At 41.9% G+C, this 17,413-nt stretch overlaps 1 long non-coding RNA gene across 1 annotated transcript in view; it reads left to right on the top strand.

Annotated features, from left to right (window-relative positions):
* The window catches only part of LOC147378075 (uncharacterized), a 104,833-nt gene extending 101,104 nt beyond the window's left edge, over nt 1-3,729 (top strand). The window contains exons 3-4 of the long non-coding RNA XR_015144432.1: nt 2,989-3,075; nt 3,556-3,729. This is a non-coding gene — a long non-coding RNA (uncharacterized LOC147378075). The remainder of the gene's footprint in view (nt 1-2,988; nt 3,076-3,555) is intronic.
* Nucleotides 3,730-17,413: the final 13,684 nt, after the last annotated feature.

The raw sequence follows: 17,413 nt of genomic DNA, 5'->3' as shown, positions 1-17,413 counted from the left end.
GCAACCCCATGGACTACCGCATGCCAGGCTTTCCTGTCCATCACCAACTACTGGAGCTTGCTCAAATTCATGTCCATCAGGTCAGTAATGGCATCCAACCATCTCATCCTCTGTCGTCTCCTTCTCCTTCTGCCTTCAACCTTCCCAGCATCGGGGTCTTTTACAATGAGTCAGTTGTTTGCATCAGGTGGCCAAAGTATTGGAATTTCAGCTTCAACATCACTCCTTCCATTGAATATTCAGGACTGATTTCTTTTAGGATTGACTGGTTTGATCTCTTTGCAGTCCAAGGGATTCTCAAGAGTCTCCTCCAACAATACAGTTCAAAAGCATGGATTCTTTGGTGCTCAGCTTTTTTAATGGTATAACTGTCACATCCAAACATGACTACTGGAAAAACCATAGCTTTGACTAGACAGACCTTTGTTGGCAAAGTAATAACTCTGCTTTTAAATATGCTATCTAGGTTGGTCACAGCTTTTCTTCCAAGGAGCAAGTGTCGTTTAATTTCATAGCTGCAGTCACCATCTGCAGTGATTTTTGGAGCCAAAGAAAATAAAGTCTGTCACTGTTGCCATTGTTTCCCCATCTATTTGCCATGGCTAGAACAATGATATTTGCAGATCAGAGGTTGTTTCATAGTTGAGAAGCTCTGTCATACTTTCTTATCTAAGCAATCATAATTGACTTGGCAACCTAGCAGTGGCGCAGTGTGCAGCTTGACTTATTTTGCATCGATTTCTGTCATAGGTCAATTCTCTGCAGAAAGTGCATGCACAAGAGGAAATCTATATAGACTTCAGTCTTTGAAATCTCAGAAATACAGGCATCCCTTACTGTATTCTTCAAACCTCCATTCATGATTGAGATAGCTCAGGATTTTAAATTATCCAATAGAGTTTCTGTGAGAACACATTCCTAGGGAACAGAGTTATGCAGAGCTTTCCTGCTCCCCAAAGCTCCATATCATGGCAATACACTTTGTAAAGTTTGGTTTCTGTCAAAAGCTAAGTTTTTCTTCTATGTCAGTCCCTCTCTTGTATTCGTATGTCATGGCTTTATTTGAAAGAACTAAAAGACTTTATGGGTTTCCCAGGTGGTGCAGTGGTAAAGAATCTGCCTGTCAAGCAGGAGATGTGGGTTTGATTCGTGGGTCAGGAAGATCCCCTGGAGAAAAACATGGCGATCCACTTCAGTATTCTTGCCTGGAAAATTCTATGGACAGAGGAGCCTGGTGGGCTAAAGTCCATGGGGTTTCAAAGAGTCAGACATGACTTAGCAACTAAGCATGTGCGCAGTGGACTTTATAAACACATGGAATGAAGCACCATCTACCCACTATGCTGTAATAAGTACAATGTGGACTTTGAAGTGTGAGGACTAGAGAGAATAAGTCTATCTTCCTCTGACTTGTGATTCTTGGCAACTATTATTTCTCTGAGTCTCAGTTTTCTCCCTGTTACTCCTAACTCTATCCTATTTTGAATGCCAGATGTTCAATTCAGTTCAGTTCAGTCATTCAGTCATGTCCTACTCTTTGCAACCCCATGGACTGCAGCATGCCAGGTTCTCTGTCCATCCCCAACTCTTGGAGCTTGCTCAAACTCATGTCCATCAAGTCGGCGATGCCATCCAACCATCTCATCCTCTGTTTTCCCCTTCTCCTCCTGCCTTTAATCTTTCCTAGCATCAGAGTCTTTTCCAAAGAGTCAGTTCTTTGTATTAGGTGGCCAAAGTATTGAAGTCTCAGCTTTAGAATCAGTCCTTCCAATGAATATTCAGGACTGATTTCTTTTAGGATGGACTGGTTAGATCTCCTTGCAGTCCAAGGGACTCTCAAGACTCTTCTCCAACATCATAGTTCAAAAGCATCAATTCTTTGGTGCTTAGCCTTCTTTGTGGTCCAACTCTCACATCCACACATGACTACTGGAAAAACCGTAGCTTTGACTAGATAGACCTTTGTCAGCAAAGTAAGCTCTCTGTTTTTTAATACATTTTCTAGATTGGTCATAGCTTTTCTTCCAAGGAGCAAGCATCTTTTAATTTCATGGCTGCAGTCACCATCTGCAGTGATTTTGGAGCCAAAGAAAATAAAGTCTGTCACTGTTTTCATTGTTTCCCCATCTATTTGCTGTGAAGTGATGTGACCAGATCCATGATCTTCATTTTTTGAGTGTTGAGTTTTAAGCCAGCTTTTCACTCTCCTCTTTCACTTTCATCAAAAGGCTCTTTAGTTCTTCACTTTCTGCCATAAGGGTGGTGTCATCTGCATATCTGAGGTTATTGATATTTCTCCCAGCAATCTTGATTCTAACTTGTGCTTCATCCAGCCTAGCATTTCACATGATGTACTTGCATATACATAAAATAAGCAGGGTGACAATATACAGCCTTTCTCAATTTTGAACCAGTCCTTTGTTCCATGATAGGTTCTAACCATTGCTTCCTGATGTGCATACAGATTTCTCAGGAGGCAGGTAAGGTGGTTTGGTATTCCCATCTCTTGAAGAATTTCCCACAGTTTGTTGTGATTCACACAGTCAAAGGCTTTAGCATAGTCAATGAAGCAGAAGTAGATGTTTTTCTGGAATTCTCTTACGTTTTTATGATCCAGTGGATGTTGGCAATTTGATCTCTGGTTCTTCTGCCTTTTCTAAATCCAGCTTGAACATCTGGAAGCGTTTGGTTTACATATTGTTGAAGCCTAGCTTGGAGAATTTTGAGCATTACTTTGCTAGCGTGTGAGATGAGTGCAATTCTGTGGTAGTTTGAACATTCTTTGGCATTGCTTTTCTTTGGGATTGGAGTGAAAACAGATCTTTTCCAGTCCTGTGGCCACTGCTGAGTTTTCCAAATTTGCTGGCCAGATGGTACTATGTGCCAGAAACTGTCTTAAGCTTTGGGAGATGACTGTGAACAAGATAAAGGTAATTGTGGCCTTCATAAAAGTTGAAACTGAGGTTGCAGATTCCATTGCTTTCACAGGTCACAAATGCCTGAAGAGGAGGAAAGTGAAGCAATCAAGGAGAAATGGGGGTTTCTGCTGAATTTGAGGCTTCAGGTCACCAAAAGGTACTTAGATTTAAAAAATTGAAATATTTGATGTCCTCATGTTACCCCTGCTATAGAAAGACTCCTTAGCAGTCTACTTTACAGCTGCAGATTAAGTGTGGTGAAATATAGGCAGTGTCGACATACTCACAGGAAAGTCCTCTGCTTAACCTAGAGGTTAAGAGCAAGGCTTTGGAAACCACTCTGTTTAGATTCCAACTCTTCCATTTGCCCAGCCATGATCACCTACTCAGTTGATGACTTTTGGCAAGTTACTTAATCTCCATGTGTCTCAGCTTTCTTCTCTTCAAAATGATAAAAATAATAGATTTAGTGGCCTTGCAGTTAATTGGGTTCTGCATGTAATGAATGCCTATGAAATAGAATATGCCTGGTACATAAAACACACTTAATGAATATTATCTCTTATTATGGGAGCACGTAGAAAAAGGACTGGCTTCCCTGATGGCTCAGAGGGTAAAGTGTCTGCCTGTAATGCAGGAGACCTGGGTTTGATCCCTGGGTCAGGAAGATCTCCTGGAGAAGGAAATGTCAACCCATTCCAGTACTCTTGCCTGGAAAATCCCATGGACAGAGAAGCTTGGTAGACTACTGTCCACGGGATCGCAAAGAGTCGGACGTGACTGAGCCACTTCACTTTCACTAAGAAAGCTTTAAAGGGTAAGTTAAAAACACTGTGGATGGAATACTGGTAGCTGGGGAGTACCTGCTTTCTAGCTATTCTAGAAAGGGTAAATTTGATGAGAATAGCTAGACATAAGTATAAATGGATCACTGAGAGACGTTTCTACTCTTTGGTGGAGTAATGCTGTGATGCTTAATTTTATGGGTCAGCTTGGCTTGACTGTGATGTCTAGATATGTGATCAAATATTCTAGATGTTTCTATGATAGTGGTTGTAGATGATATTTAAGTGAACTTTGAATAAAGCAACTGCCTTCTATAATGTGGGTTGGCCTCATTCAGTCAATTAAAGGCCTACATAGAAAAAAGCTCACTTCCTTCAAGCAAAAGAGAATTCTCTAGCAGTCTGCCTTCAACTTCACCAGCAACTAACTCTTCGTGGTTCTAGCCTTTGGACTCAAACTGCAGCTCTTTCTCGATTATTCAGCCTGTCAGACTCCCTTACTAGATATTGGATTTGTCAAGCTTCCTCAATCACATGATCTGATTCCTCAAAATAAATCCCTTTATACACACACACACATGCACACAAACACACACATATATACAAATACACACATCCTCTTGGTTCTGTTTTCCTGAAGACTCTTAAGACACTTTGGTTGGCAGAATGATGCTCCCCACAAGTTGTCCACATTCCAATCTCTGGAACATGCTATATTACATGGCAGAGAAAATTTGAGATTGTGGATGGAATTAAGGTTGCTAATCAGTTGACCTTAGGATAGGGAGCTGTGATATTGTAATTTTAAATAAGAAATATATATTTGCTCTTCATCCCCACTTCTGGCACAGAGCTCCTGAAACTGTTGGAATTTCCTAAATGAAAGTGTGATAAAAGTGTCTTGGTATGTATAACAAACCCATTTCAACCACACCTGGGTTTGTTAATGAAGTGACTTTTGGAAACACCTAAGGATGCCAAGGAAACCAATTATGTGGTTAGAAGGTTGCTACTTTCATTCCCAGCTTCTTCCATTCCCACCTCTCAGTAAGAGAGAGGGGTTGGAAGTTGAATCAATTGACAGTGGCCAATGATTTAATCAACTATTCCAATGTAATAAAGTCTCTGGGGCTTCCCTGGTGGCACAGTGGTAAAGAAGCCACCTGCCAATGCAGGAAATGCAAGTTCGATCCCTGGGTCTGGAAGATCCCTGGAGAAGAAAATGGCAACCCACTCCAGTATTCTTGCTTGAATTTTGTTAATGGAAAATTAACAAAATTCAAAATGGACAGAGAAGCCTGATGGGCTATATAGTCCATGAGATCGTAAAAGAGTCGGACCCGACTCAGTGACTGAACACAACAAAAACAATAAAATCTCTAAAAAAGCTCAAAAGGAAGGGATTTGGAAAGATTCCAGGTTGATGAGCATGGAAAAATTTAGGGGGAATGACACCCTGAGAATGTGGAAGCTCTGAGCCCCTTCCCACATACATAGCTTCTATCTGACTTTCCTAAGTATATCCTTTTGTAACAAACTGGTGCTCTATAAGTGAGATGTTTCTCTGAGTTCTCTGAGCCACTTGAGCCAATTAATTGACATCTCCAATCCATAGCCTGTCAATCAGAAACACAGAAGTAGCCTGGAATGCAATTGACATCTGAAGAGAGGAGAAAAGCAGGACTGATGCTATTCCAGGTAGATAGTGTCAGAGTTGAGCTGAATTGTAGGTCAGCCAGCTGGGATTGGAGAATTGCTTGGTGGTGTGGAAAAAAAACACACACTTTGGAACTGGTGTCAGAATTGGAAGAGCTTAACTTGGATTATCAGGATGGGTCCAATATAATCACAAGGGTCCTTAAAAGTAGAAGAGGGACACAGGAGAATTCAGAGTCAGAGGGAGATGTGACTTGAGAAGCAAGCCAAGCAGTGACTTTAGTCACAAGGAATGCAGGGCAGACAGTCAACTCTGCTACCCTTTCTTCTCCTCTTCCCTGCACTTCCCCTCCTATGTTGGGGTAGAGAAGTAAAGCGCAGAGGTTGAGATTTCCTTTCTTGATGGTGCCTTATGAAAGTTGCTCAGTCATGTCTGACTCTTTGCGACCACGTGAATTATATAGTCCATGGAATTCTCTAGGCCAGAATACTGGAGTGGGTAGCCTTTCCCTTCTCCAGGGGATCTTCCCAACTCAGGGATCAAACCCAGGTCTCCTGTATTGCAGGCAGGTTCTTTACCAGCTGAGCCACAAGGGAAGCCCAAGAATACTGGAGTAGGTAGCCTTTCCCTTCTCCAGGGGATCTTCCCTGACCCAGGAATTGAACCACGATCTCCTGCATTGCAGGTGGATCCTCTACCAACTGAGCTATCAGGGAAGTCCTGATGGTTCTTTGGCCTCTCCTCTAATACTGACTACAAACTGTATGGTCTGTGGGACAAACAGTGTCCAAAAATGTGTCTGCATGTGGTTCCTGGGCCAATGGGAGGTGTCACTTGGGCTCTGGACTCTTCTTCCATCCTCTCCAGTCTCCCCACTATGTGGTACACTCCATTACCTCTTGCTATTAAGTCTTCCTTAACCAGCAGTGAGACACCTTAGTTAAATACTAGCAAGACTGCTCCAACCACCTCCAACCACCTTCCTTCTGGTCCACTTACCACTAAGAAACAAGTAGACTCTTGCCCCCCACATGTGGAAATGTGCCCCGCTGGCATTTCAGCTGCATCAGTGGTGCCAGGGTTGAGAAACTGGACAGCTTTCAGACAAGAAAAGAGGAGGTTGTCATTAGGACTTGACTTACGGGGTGAAGAAACCCTCATTCTTTGAGAGTTATTCTCTCGAGCCTCCCTTGACTTTGCAGAGGGTAATAACTCCCCTTGCCCTCCTCAGAGTGAGCTCAGGGAAAGAATAGTCTTTTTACAGACATTGCTGCTGCTAAGTCACTACAGTTGTGTCCGACTCTGTGCAACCCCATAGACGGCAGCCCACCAGGCTCCCCCGTCTGCCACATTTCTTTTTCCCTCAGTAATCTTAATATGCGGCTGTGGTGATAGTGGTGTTAGGGCTATGGGTAGAAATGGCAATTTCTGGCAGCCCCAGGGGGAACTGAAAGGTGTTAACAGCTGGCAGTTCTCTGAGTCTCTAAACATAGAATGTAGGATAATTAGTCCTTTGGGGTCTTATAATTCCATGAAAATTGGGGAAATAAAAATCTCACCGAGCATTTGACACAATCCTTATTATAGGCTAGAGAGATGGTGTGGAGTCAAGAGTCCTTTGGGTCTCCAGTTCAGCCAAGTTGGGTGAAAGTGAGGGTGGGCCCTGCAGTCATATTAATGGGTTGGAACTTTTTAAGAACAATAAAAAATCATTAAAGGATTTTAAACAGGGGAGGGGAGTGATTTAATCTTGTGGTAGGATAATCTTTTAAGACTTTTTTCCCCCACTCCCTTTATTTCTTCCTTTCTTTATTCAATTCTGATATCCAAGTCCTCTTCTCTAAAAATATTTTATTTATTTATTTATTTGGCTATGCTGGGTCTTAGATTTTTAAAAAAATATTTATTTATTTGGCATGTGTGATCCAGTTCCCCAAGCAGGGATTGAACCCAGGGCCCCTGCATTGGGAGCATGCAGTCCTAGCCACTGGATCACTAGAGATGTCTCCAGATCCTCTCTATTTTATTGGTTTAGGATTTTTGAGGGGATGGAAGGTGAACACAGGAGCACCTGCTTAATTAGGAGATGCCTTTCTAGGTTTTTAGGAGCTAAGTTCACAGAAGAAACAATACCTGTTTTGAGTGGTGAGAAGGGAGAGGGAATCTTTAAGGGTCTTTAGGGAGAAATTGATTTCATCAAGTTTGAAAAGGTCCTGCAGTTAGATGGTTCTGGAAGCAGCAGGACTCTACCTGTGTTCCTAAACCTGCTGAGAGATGATTTGTGGACCTGCCTTGGTGGTGAGTGGATGAGAGAGGTGCCCAGTGAGGCTGGCTAAGCACAGGGGTTCCCAGTCTGGTCCCAAGGCCCAGGAACAGCAGTTCGTCAGACTCTGAGTGGCAAGACAGCTTGGACCCTCACCATGTCAGCAACGAGCTTTGTTGGCTGAAGACCAGAGAAGCTTCCATCCTGCAGGACATTTGTCTGAACTAAAGGAAGGAGGATCCACATTCATGTCTGACAGGATTTCTTCAAAATATCTGACTACAGGCTTAGAATTATATGTAAACATGTGACTTAAAGAACTATGATATTACCAGTAAATCTGAGATTATGATTATAAAATCACATGATTAACAGTCAGATACACATTTTTGACTTCCTACTTTTGCATTCCAGTCCCCTATAATGAAAAGGACATCTTTTTTGGGTGTTAGTTCTAAAAGGTCTTGTAGGTCTTCACAGAACCGTTCAACTCCAGCTTCTTCAGCGTTACTGGTTGGGGCATAGACTTGGATTACTGTGATATTGAATGGTTTGCCTTGGAAACGAACCGAGATCATTCTGTCGTTTTTGAGATTGCATCCAAGTACTGCATTTCGGACTCTAGTGTTGACCGTGATGGCCACTCCATTTCTTCTGAGGGATTCCTGCCTGCAGTAGTAGATATAATGGTCATCTGAGTTAAATTCACCCATTCCAGTCCATTTCAGTTCGCTGATTCCTAGAATGTCAACATTCACTCTTGCCATCTCTTGTTTGACCACTTCCAATTTACCTTGATTCATGGACCTGACATTCCAGGTTCTGGAGAAGCTCTATACAAAACAAGACCAGGAGCTGACTATGGCTCAGACCATAAACTTCTTATTGCCAAATTCAGACGTAAATTGAAGAAAGTAGGGAAAGCCACTAGGTCATTCAGGTATGACCTAAATCAAATCCCTTATGATTATACAGTGGAAGTGAGAAATAGATTTAAGGGACTAGATCTGATACATAGACTGCCTGATGAACTATGGAATGAGGTTCGTGACATTGTACAGGAGATAGGGATCAAGACCATTCCCATAGAAAAGAAATGCAAAAAAGCAAAATGGATGTCTGGGGAGGCCTTACAAATAGCTGTGAAAAGAAGAGAAGCGAAAAGCAAAGGAGAAAAGGAAAGATATAAGCATCTGAATGCAGAGTTCCAAAGAATAGCAAGAAGAGATGAGAAAGCCTTCTTCAGCGATCAATGCAAAGAAATAGAGGAAAACAACAGAATGGGAAAGACTAGGGATCTCTTCAAGAAAATCAGAGATACCAAAGGAACATTTCATACAAAGATGAGCTCGATAAAGGACAGAAATGGTATGGACCTAACAGAAGCAGAAGATATTAAGAAGAGGTGGCAAGAATACACAGAAGAACTGTACAAAAAAGATCTTCACGACCCAGATAATCACGATGGTGTGATCACTGACCTAGAGCCAGACATCCTGGAATGTGAAGTCAAGTGGGCCTTAGAAAGCATCACTACGAACAAAGCTAGTGGAGGTGATGGAATTCCAGTTGAGCTATTCCAAATCCTGAAAGATGATGCTGTGAAAGTGCTGCACTCAATATGCCAGCACATTTGGAAAACTCAGCAGTGGCCACAGGACTGGAAAAGATCAGTTTTCATTTCAATCCCAAAGAAAGGCAATGCCAAAGAATGCTCAAACTCCCACACAATTGCACTCATCTCACACGCTAGTAAAGTAATGCTCAAAATTCTCCAAGCCAGGCTTCAGCAATATGTGAACCATGAACTTCTTGATGTTCAAGCTGGTTTTAGAAAAAGCAGAGGAACCAGAGATCAAATTGCCAACATCCGCTGGATCATGGAAAAAGCAAGAGAGTTCCAGAAAAGCATCTATTTCTGCTTTATTGACTATGCCAAAGCCTTTGACTGTGTGGATCATAATCAACTGTGGACAATTCTGAAAGAGATGGGAATACCAGACCACCTGATCTGCCTCTTGAGAAATTTGTATGGAGGTCAGGAAGCAACAGTTAGAACTGGACATGGAACAACAGACTGGTTCCAAATAGGAAAAGGAGTACGTCAAGGCTGAATATTGTCACCCTGTTTATTTAACTTATATGCAGAGTACGTCATGAGAAACGCTGGCCTGGAAGAAACACAAGCTGGAATCAAGTTTGCCGGGAGAAATATCAATAACCTCAGATATGCAGATAACACCACCTTTATGGCAGAAAGGAAGAGGAACTAAAAAGCCTCTTGATGAAAGTGAAAGAGGAGAGTGAAAAAGTTGGCTTAAAGCTCAACATTCAGAAAACGAAGATCATGGCATCTGGTCCCATCACTTCATGGGAAATAGATGCGGAAACAGTGTCAGACTTTATTTTTCTGGGCTCCAAAATCACTACAGATGGTGACTGCAGCCATGAAATGAAAAGACGCCTACTCCTTGGAAGGAAAGTTATGACCAACCTAGATAGCATATTCAAAAGCAGAGACATTACTTTGCCAACAAAAGTTCATCTAGTCAAGGCTATGGTTTTTCCTGTGGTCTTGTATGGATGTGAGAGTTGGACTGCAAAGAAGGCTGAGCGCCAAAGAATTGATGCTTTTGAACTGTGGTGTTGGAGAAGACTCTTGAGAGTCCCTTGGACTGCAAGGAGATCCAACCAGTGCATTCTGAAGGAGATCAGCCCTGGGATTTCTTTGGAAGGAATGATGCTAAAGCTGAAACTCCAGTACTTTGGCCACCTCATGTGAAGAGTTGACTCATTGGAAAAGACTCTGATGCTGGGAGGGATTGGGGGCAGGAGGAGAAGGGGACGATAGAGGATGAGATGGCTGGATGGCATCACTGACTCGATGGACGTGAGTCTGAGTGAACTCCGGGAGTTGGTGATGGACAGGGAGGCCTGGCGTGCTGCGACTCATGGGGTCACAAAGAGTCGGACACGACTGAGCGAATGATCTGATTTGATCATTTTTGAAAGATAATTCTGACTAAAGTGTGGGTTCTGGAGGACAAGATGAGATAAAAAATGCTAAGCAATAATCACATTCTGGGAATCTATTGACATTTAAAATTTTATTACTATACACTTGGCTTTAAAGATGAGATAAAGACAAGATATAGCTGTATGTCAACTGATGTTTTTGATTCTGTGTTCTTATTTTGATAATATCAGTGTTGGAGCCTTCCCTAGACTATAATTTTATTGACTCACAAAATATTTTTGTGTGAAAACCTTTTTACTTTGTCTATGTCATATTCTATATGATGGTTTAAAACACTGTGAAGAAAAAATTTCCAATACATTCAGGAAATCAGATGATTAAATAAGAGTTCTTGAAAGAAGAAGATTTCATCAGGTGGCTTGGGGATGGCAAAAGGAAGGACAAACTTCACCTGTAGTGGAGAATTTTGAGTTAGTTTCCAGAGCCCATGGACAGCAGACTTTTGGTAGAATTAAGTGGAAAGGGGTTAGTGCTCCTGGAGTCCTAAGAAACTGTGAAGGGCCAGTAATAGTTCTATGAATATCATTGGATTATATTAATAGTTTATACCTGAAAAGCCAAGAGTAAGAACAGATCCCGGGGCAGCTGACAGTAAGTATATAGCACTTAGGATGACTTCTGCTACAAAACCAGAAATCCACCAGGAGTGGCTTCAGCAAGGAAACATTTAATTATTTCACTAAACCAGAAGCCTGGAAGCAGGCAGCTCAGAGGAAAAGTTTCATCTGCTCAGTGGTAGCCATATGGCCTGGGCTTTTTCCATTCTTTCCCTCTGTCAGCTCCAGCCCATCAGACTTTTCATTCTTAGACTTATTGTCTTAGACACAGTGGTCTCAGCAATGAGGAAAGTAGTTTTGTTCATTTTTCCTGTCTTTGTTCCCAGGACCTAGTGCCGAGACAGTACATAACTGTAGCGCAAAGTAGCTGCTTGAATAAATATTGTTTGAATGACTGATTATGTTGCTTCTAAAGAGAGAGTTGAAGGGTCTCGCTATCTGCTGGTTTTGTAACTAACTTTGTATAGAACTTTACAACTGGTGTTAATCACCATCACTCCTTTCTGACAGATGGCAATAGTGACATGGGCAAAGAGATGCTCTAAGATGATAGATAGTTAGCAGTAGAGGACTCAGCCGGAGTGAGGCAGGACATAGGATCTAAGCTTTTCTTCCCTCTGAAAGCCCTGCTGGGTGTGTGAACAGACTCTTCTCTGCAGGTGGCTTGCCTTTTCTCTTGTCCCCTTCCAGTCTAATGTTATGGCAGGAACTCTGGGCCTAACTTCCTCTATGGCTCAGCCTTAAGTTCTAAAACACGGGGTCTTTATAAATCACAAGTTTTAGCCTGCAAGAACATTGCCCCTCTGTTCAAAGGAAGGAAGACTACAGTGAAGTATGGGAGGTGAGGAACCACCATGAGATCTGCAGTTTAGCCAAGTAATTGGGACTTCTAGAACTAGAGCATAATAGACTAACTTCATTCTATATCCTATAATCACTGAAACAAATGAAGAGATTCATACTTCAACAAACCAATGAGTTAATCATAATCCAAAAGCAGAGTTGAAAATCTGCCCAACAGCTGTCCAGTGTCCTCTGATGAAATGGTGGGAGTGGTGATGGCGCTGCTGACCTTGGTTAGAGCACCAGGTTACACAGCCCGGGGGTCTAGGAGGGCATTCCTAGGGCAGAACACAGGGCCAAATCTGTTTCAAGGGAAATCGTTTGGTTACTATGTTGTTGTTCAGTTAGTTGTTCAGTGGCACTCTTTGCCACCCCATTTGTCCGACTCTTTGTGACCCTGTGGACTGCAGCACGCCAGGCTTCCCCGTCTTTCACTATCTCCCTGAGTTTGCTTAAACTCATGTGAATTGATTACTATAACCCCTAGGAAATCAGCCACTCCCACCTCTGAGCCTGAGGAGTGTTTTGTGAATTGCTATGAAGACATATTGAAAACCAAGATACTGTGGCTTTTCTTACAAGTGTGCATCACAGCTGCCGACCAAACAGGGAGAGATGTGTGATTTGAGGCTGCCCAGCCTCACTTGCCGGAGAAGGTAATGGCACCCCACTCCAGCACTCTTGCCTGGAAAATCCCATGGATGGAGGAGCCTGGTGGGCTGCAGTCCATGGGGTTGGGAAGAGTCGGACATGACTGAGCGACTTCACTTTCACTTTTCACTTTCCTGCATTGGAGAAGGAAATGGCAACCCACTCCAGTGTTCTTGCCTGGAGAATCCCAGGGACGGGGGAGCCTGGTGGGCTGCCGTCTCTGGGGTCGCACAGAGTTGGACACGACTGAAGCGACTTAGCAGCAGCAGCAGCAGCAGCCTCACTTGCTTTGTCTTTAACGAAGTTCTGACTTATTTACCCTGGAATCTCTGTTTCAGTTTTCCCCGGTATGATTCTGAAGCATTCAGAAGTGAAAGGGGAAAGCACTCCAATGGGATGAGTCTACGGGTGATAAAAACTTGGGAGAAATTATAAATAGTTTAGGAGGTATTCTTAAAATGCAATTTTATCTTGATAAATGAAAGACATGGACTGAAATCTGTAAAAGAAAATTTAATAAAGTAACTCACATAGGGAGAAATGAAAATAGAGGATTCAACTGGGCAAAATCTAGCCTCAGTAATACTGCCAAATAGGCTTTTGGTAATTTGTCTATTAATGAAATGATTATAAATCATGTGAGTGTGTTAAAATGACAGTAAATGTATTGTTTTACATCAACTGGAATATAACAAAATTACTTTAGAAACACGATTTCACCATACATGAGACAATTAAGTAGCTGTTGTCACTGAAGCAAGAATAGTAGATTTAGAAAATAAAAGAGGCCCCACACAACTCCTGTTTGTGGACTGAATATTCCCTGATGTCCAAAGAAGTAAGAGGAAATAGCAATAGTATGAATGACACAGCATCTCTACCATGTACAGAAAATGCCTGAACTGCCTTATTTGTAAAGATAGAAATACTTTTCTGTTTGGATTTGGCTTCTATCACTGCCACAATCTCCTTTCCTCTGACTCAACTCTTGTGCTGTAGACAGCTATGTAACCAAGAGAAGAATTCTGTGACTATCTTAAGACTATAGTTGAACTGATCAAGTGAATTCTCCCCTCTACTCTCACCCTGGACTTTGGATGTCAGGTACACAGATTTAGAATTAATCATAAATGTGATTCAGAACATATTCCCAACATAGATCGATTACAGCTTTTTTTAGTATTTAGTTATTTTATATTTTTACAGGGTAATAAACATTTGTAAACCCACCACTTGAAACACAAGCCAGGAAATTGCAATAATCTCCATTTTAACCCCAGGTTCCACTTCATCTTCTTATCACTCTGCCTCCTTGACCTGAGAGGACCATCATCTAAAATACCACATTCATTATTTTTCCCTTTTTCCACATGTTTTACATAGTTTTATTACAGCTATTTAGAATTTGAAAGAGTATGTATATTTTTAACATTATAAAGAGTATCATAGTACATGTTAATTTTGGGGGATTTGTTTTTTTCACTTCTATTTCTGAGATGATCCATATCTTTGTGAGTTATCAAAGTTCATTTGTTTTTGCTACTGCTATCCTCCTGCAATGCAGGAGACCCTGGTTCGATTCCTGGGTCAAGAAAAGCCCCTGGAGAAAGGGATAGGTTACCCACTCCAGTATTCTGGCTGGAGAATTCCATGGATTGTATAGTCCATGGGGTCACAAAGAGTTGGACATGACTGAGCGACTTTCACTTCACTTCACTGTATAATATTCCATTGTGTGACTATACCATGTTGTAGTCACCCTTTCTCCTATTGATGGATATTTGGGTTATTTCCAGATTTTTGTTGGTGTGGAATATTATAATGAACATTCTAGTAGATTTACTCTGCCAAAAGAATTTCTCCTGCAATGCTTTCATAATCAATCAAACAGGCTTCAGTGTCTTTGATGCTAAATTCATCTGTCCCTACCCTTCTTCCACATTTTCTTGCAATTGCTGTTATATCTCTGTGTTTGCCTTTCCAGTCAAGACTCTTATAAAAGTTGTATACACATTCTTTCTACTTCCTCAATGTTTATTCACTCTTCAGCACAATCTCTTCTGTACCCACTACTCCACCCAAACTGCTTTTGCTAAAGGTTATCAATGACTTTCACATTGCAAAATCCAATGAGTATTTCCCCAGAGTCTTATTAGAGCTGTTAGCATATTTGATTCTGTTGAACATTCTGTCCTTAAGATACTTTCTTCTTTTAGCTTCCATGTCACATTTCCCTGGATTTCTTCTTTCTAGCTATCGTTTGGTATTTGGTTCTTTCTTCTCCATTTACTACTCAGGATAAATATTATAATTCATCAGAGGTTAGTTCTCTGTCTCTTCCTCTCCTCACTCTGTACTCTCCCATGGTGGGGGCGGGGAGGGGGGGTGGCTATTTATGCCTAGCAAAATTTATAATAGTATCCCCTTTAACTCTCAAAAGTATCCCAGTTTGAATGACAGAATACATGTTCTCCCTACCTCAATTCCAGTGACTCCCATTTTACCCATGCTTCATTGAATCTTCTGCTACCATCTTTCCTGGGATATTTGATAGGCACTTTAAAGTTAACATTTCTAAAACTAGACTCTTGCTTTTCCATTCAAAACTCATTTCTCCCCAGTCTCTGTCTCAGAAATTGGCACTGCCATTTAATTGCCCAAGCTCCAAACTCTAGAGACCTTGTTGTTGTTCTTTATTCCTCACCCCATCTCTCTCTGAGACTTGTCAATTCTCACCTCATTTCTGTAGTCAAAGCCACTACTTCTTTTACCAGAGAGCTGCAAAGGGCTCAGAACTTGCTCTGGCTTCACTCTTCTCACCTCTCTCAACCTCATCCATTCTCCAACTCAGATATTTTAAAACTATAAGTCAGATCATGGCATTGCCTGCTTAAAACCTTTTATGACTTATCACTGTACTTGGAATAAAGCAACGCTGGTTTCTCCCACCTCCAAGACTCAGTGTGCTCTGTCTCACGACTATTGGTCTGGTCTCAGCCTAGATCATCTGCTCTGGCCACACTGTTTCTGGGCTCAGCCACTGCAGCAGGCTCTGCCCTGTCCCACATCCTTGGCACCTGGAGAGCACCCCTACTCCACCCCAATCCCACTGCCCAACACTTACTTGTTCTGTAGATCTCATCTAAGTATCACTTCTACTGGAATGTGGCATCAATTTGCATGCCTGTGTGTGTAGGTGGAATTTAAAAATTACTTTTTTAAATTCTGAAGTGATATATTTTAATTTTTTAATTTATAAAATGTAGGTAAGCAAAACAAAAACAAAAACCTGACAATCCCACTGCTCAAAGATAAATATAGTTAACATTTTGGTGTGTATTTTTCCAGACCTTTGTCTACATAGCATATAAGTTACTTGTGTGTGCTTTGGTTAGTTGCTCAGTTGTGTCCGACTCTTTGCAACCCCATGAACTGTCACCCACCAGGCTCCTCTGTCTGTGGGGATTCTCCAGGCAAGAATACTGGAGTGGGTTGCCATGCCCTCCTCCAGGGGATCTTCCTGATCCAGGATCACACTCAGGTCTCCTGCATTGCAGGCAGATTCTTTACTGTCTGAGCCACCAGGAAAGCTCAAGATGGTGCCAAGTCCTGTAATTGGTGAAAGCCATTCTGTCCCATGAATTTCACATGTAATTCACACTAGGACTACTCTTTCACTTTGCAAAACCTATTATCCTTCTCAATCTCTCCAGGGATTCATGGGTTGGGAAAAGTTCCTTCTGCTTACATCTTGTTTCGATTTCCAGCTTCTGCTGTTGTCTTCATCTCCCTGGTGTCTAGTCTCTTGTGTAGACTCAAATATGAAACATAGCCTCTTATGCTTGATTCTAGGGTTCTCCTTCCTGGGGGGCTCTGGGGAGAACTAGAAAGCCTTACAGAAGAGCACATGCTTAACACATCTCCATTTTCAAAAATTCTTTTGCTACTTCAGCCTGAAAGTGCTCCCCTACCTGAGTGGGTAAGTGCAGGCCGCACTGCCGACCGGTTCAGTCTCTCTCTCAACCCGTGCCCCTCTGCACACAGTCTTCCAGCTGCCCCACATCCAGGGCTTTCCTTATAGGGAGCAAATCAGTGCTCTGTATGTTTTGATGGTTCTTTCCAGACCCGTTTATGAAAGGTCTCATTCTTCTACCCTCAAGCCTATTCAGACATCTTTTCCAAACAATGGGTATTTTAGGCTGGTGAGAGACCATGGGTAGGCAGAACTAGTTCTCACTAGCAAGGATTCCCCTTGCCCCCTTCTTGGCATGCAGAAATGCCTCCCTGCCCCTTATCCCACCCTATATGGGATCATACAGTATTTATATACTGGTTAGAAACCTGCTTGTGTACTTAATGATTGATGTGAATATCTTTTGCATTGAGTAAAGCAGCCATGGTTGAAGATAAACCCTGGGAGGTTGTTACCAATGGATATTCTCAGTCTCTATGCCAAACCAAATCCACTCATAACTATATTTTGATCCCTATTATGTGCCTATTCACGGGCACATAAAAGTTGGAGACACACTGTAGAACAATATTTATATGACTTTAATAAGAGCAAAAAGCAATTCTTATTTTTTTCTTCATTTGAAAATCTATGAAGAAAACTTGGAAAACTGGAAAACTTGTCTAAAAGACAAGTCTGGACATTCAGATGGCTGTTTAATTTGTGCTTTGACACAGCTAGCTTTACTTA

The sequence above is a fragment of the Bos grunniens genome, chromosome 2 (genome assembly GCF_055505025.1).
Source record: "Bos grunniens cultivar Pamir isolate PY7600 chromosome 2, Bosgru_T2T1.0, whole genome shotgun sequence".
NCBI lineage: Eukaryota > Metazoa > Chordata > Mammalia > Artiodactyla > Bovidae > Bos > Bos grunniens.
Note: the sequence above shows the minus strand (reverse complement) of the source record. Positions and strands in the feature narration are given on the sequence as shown.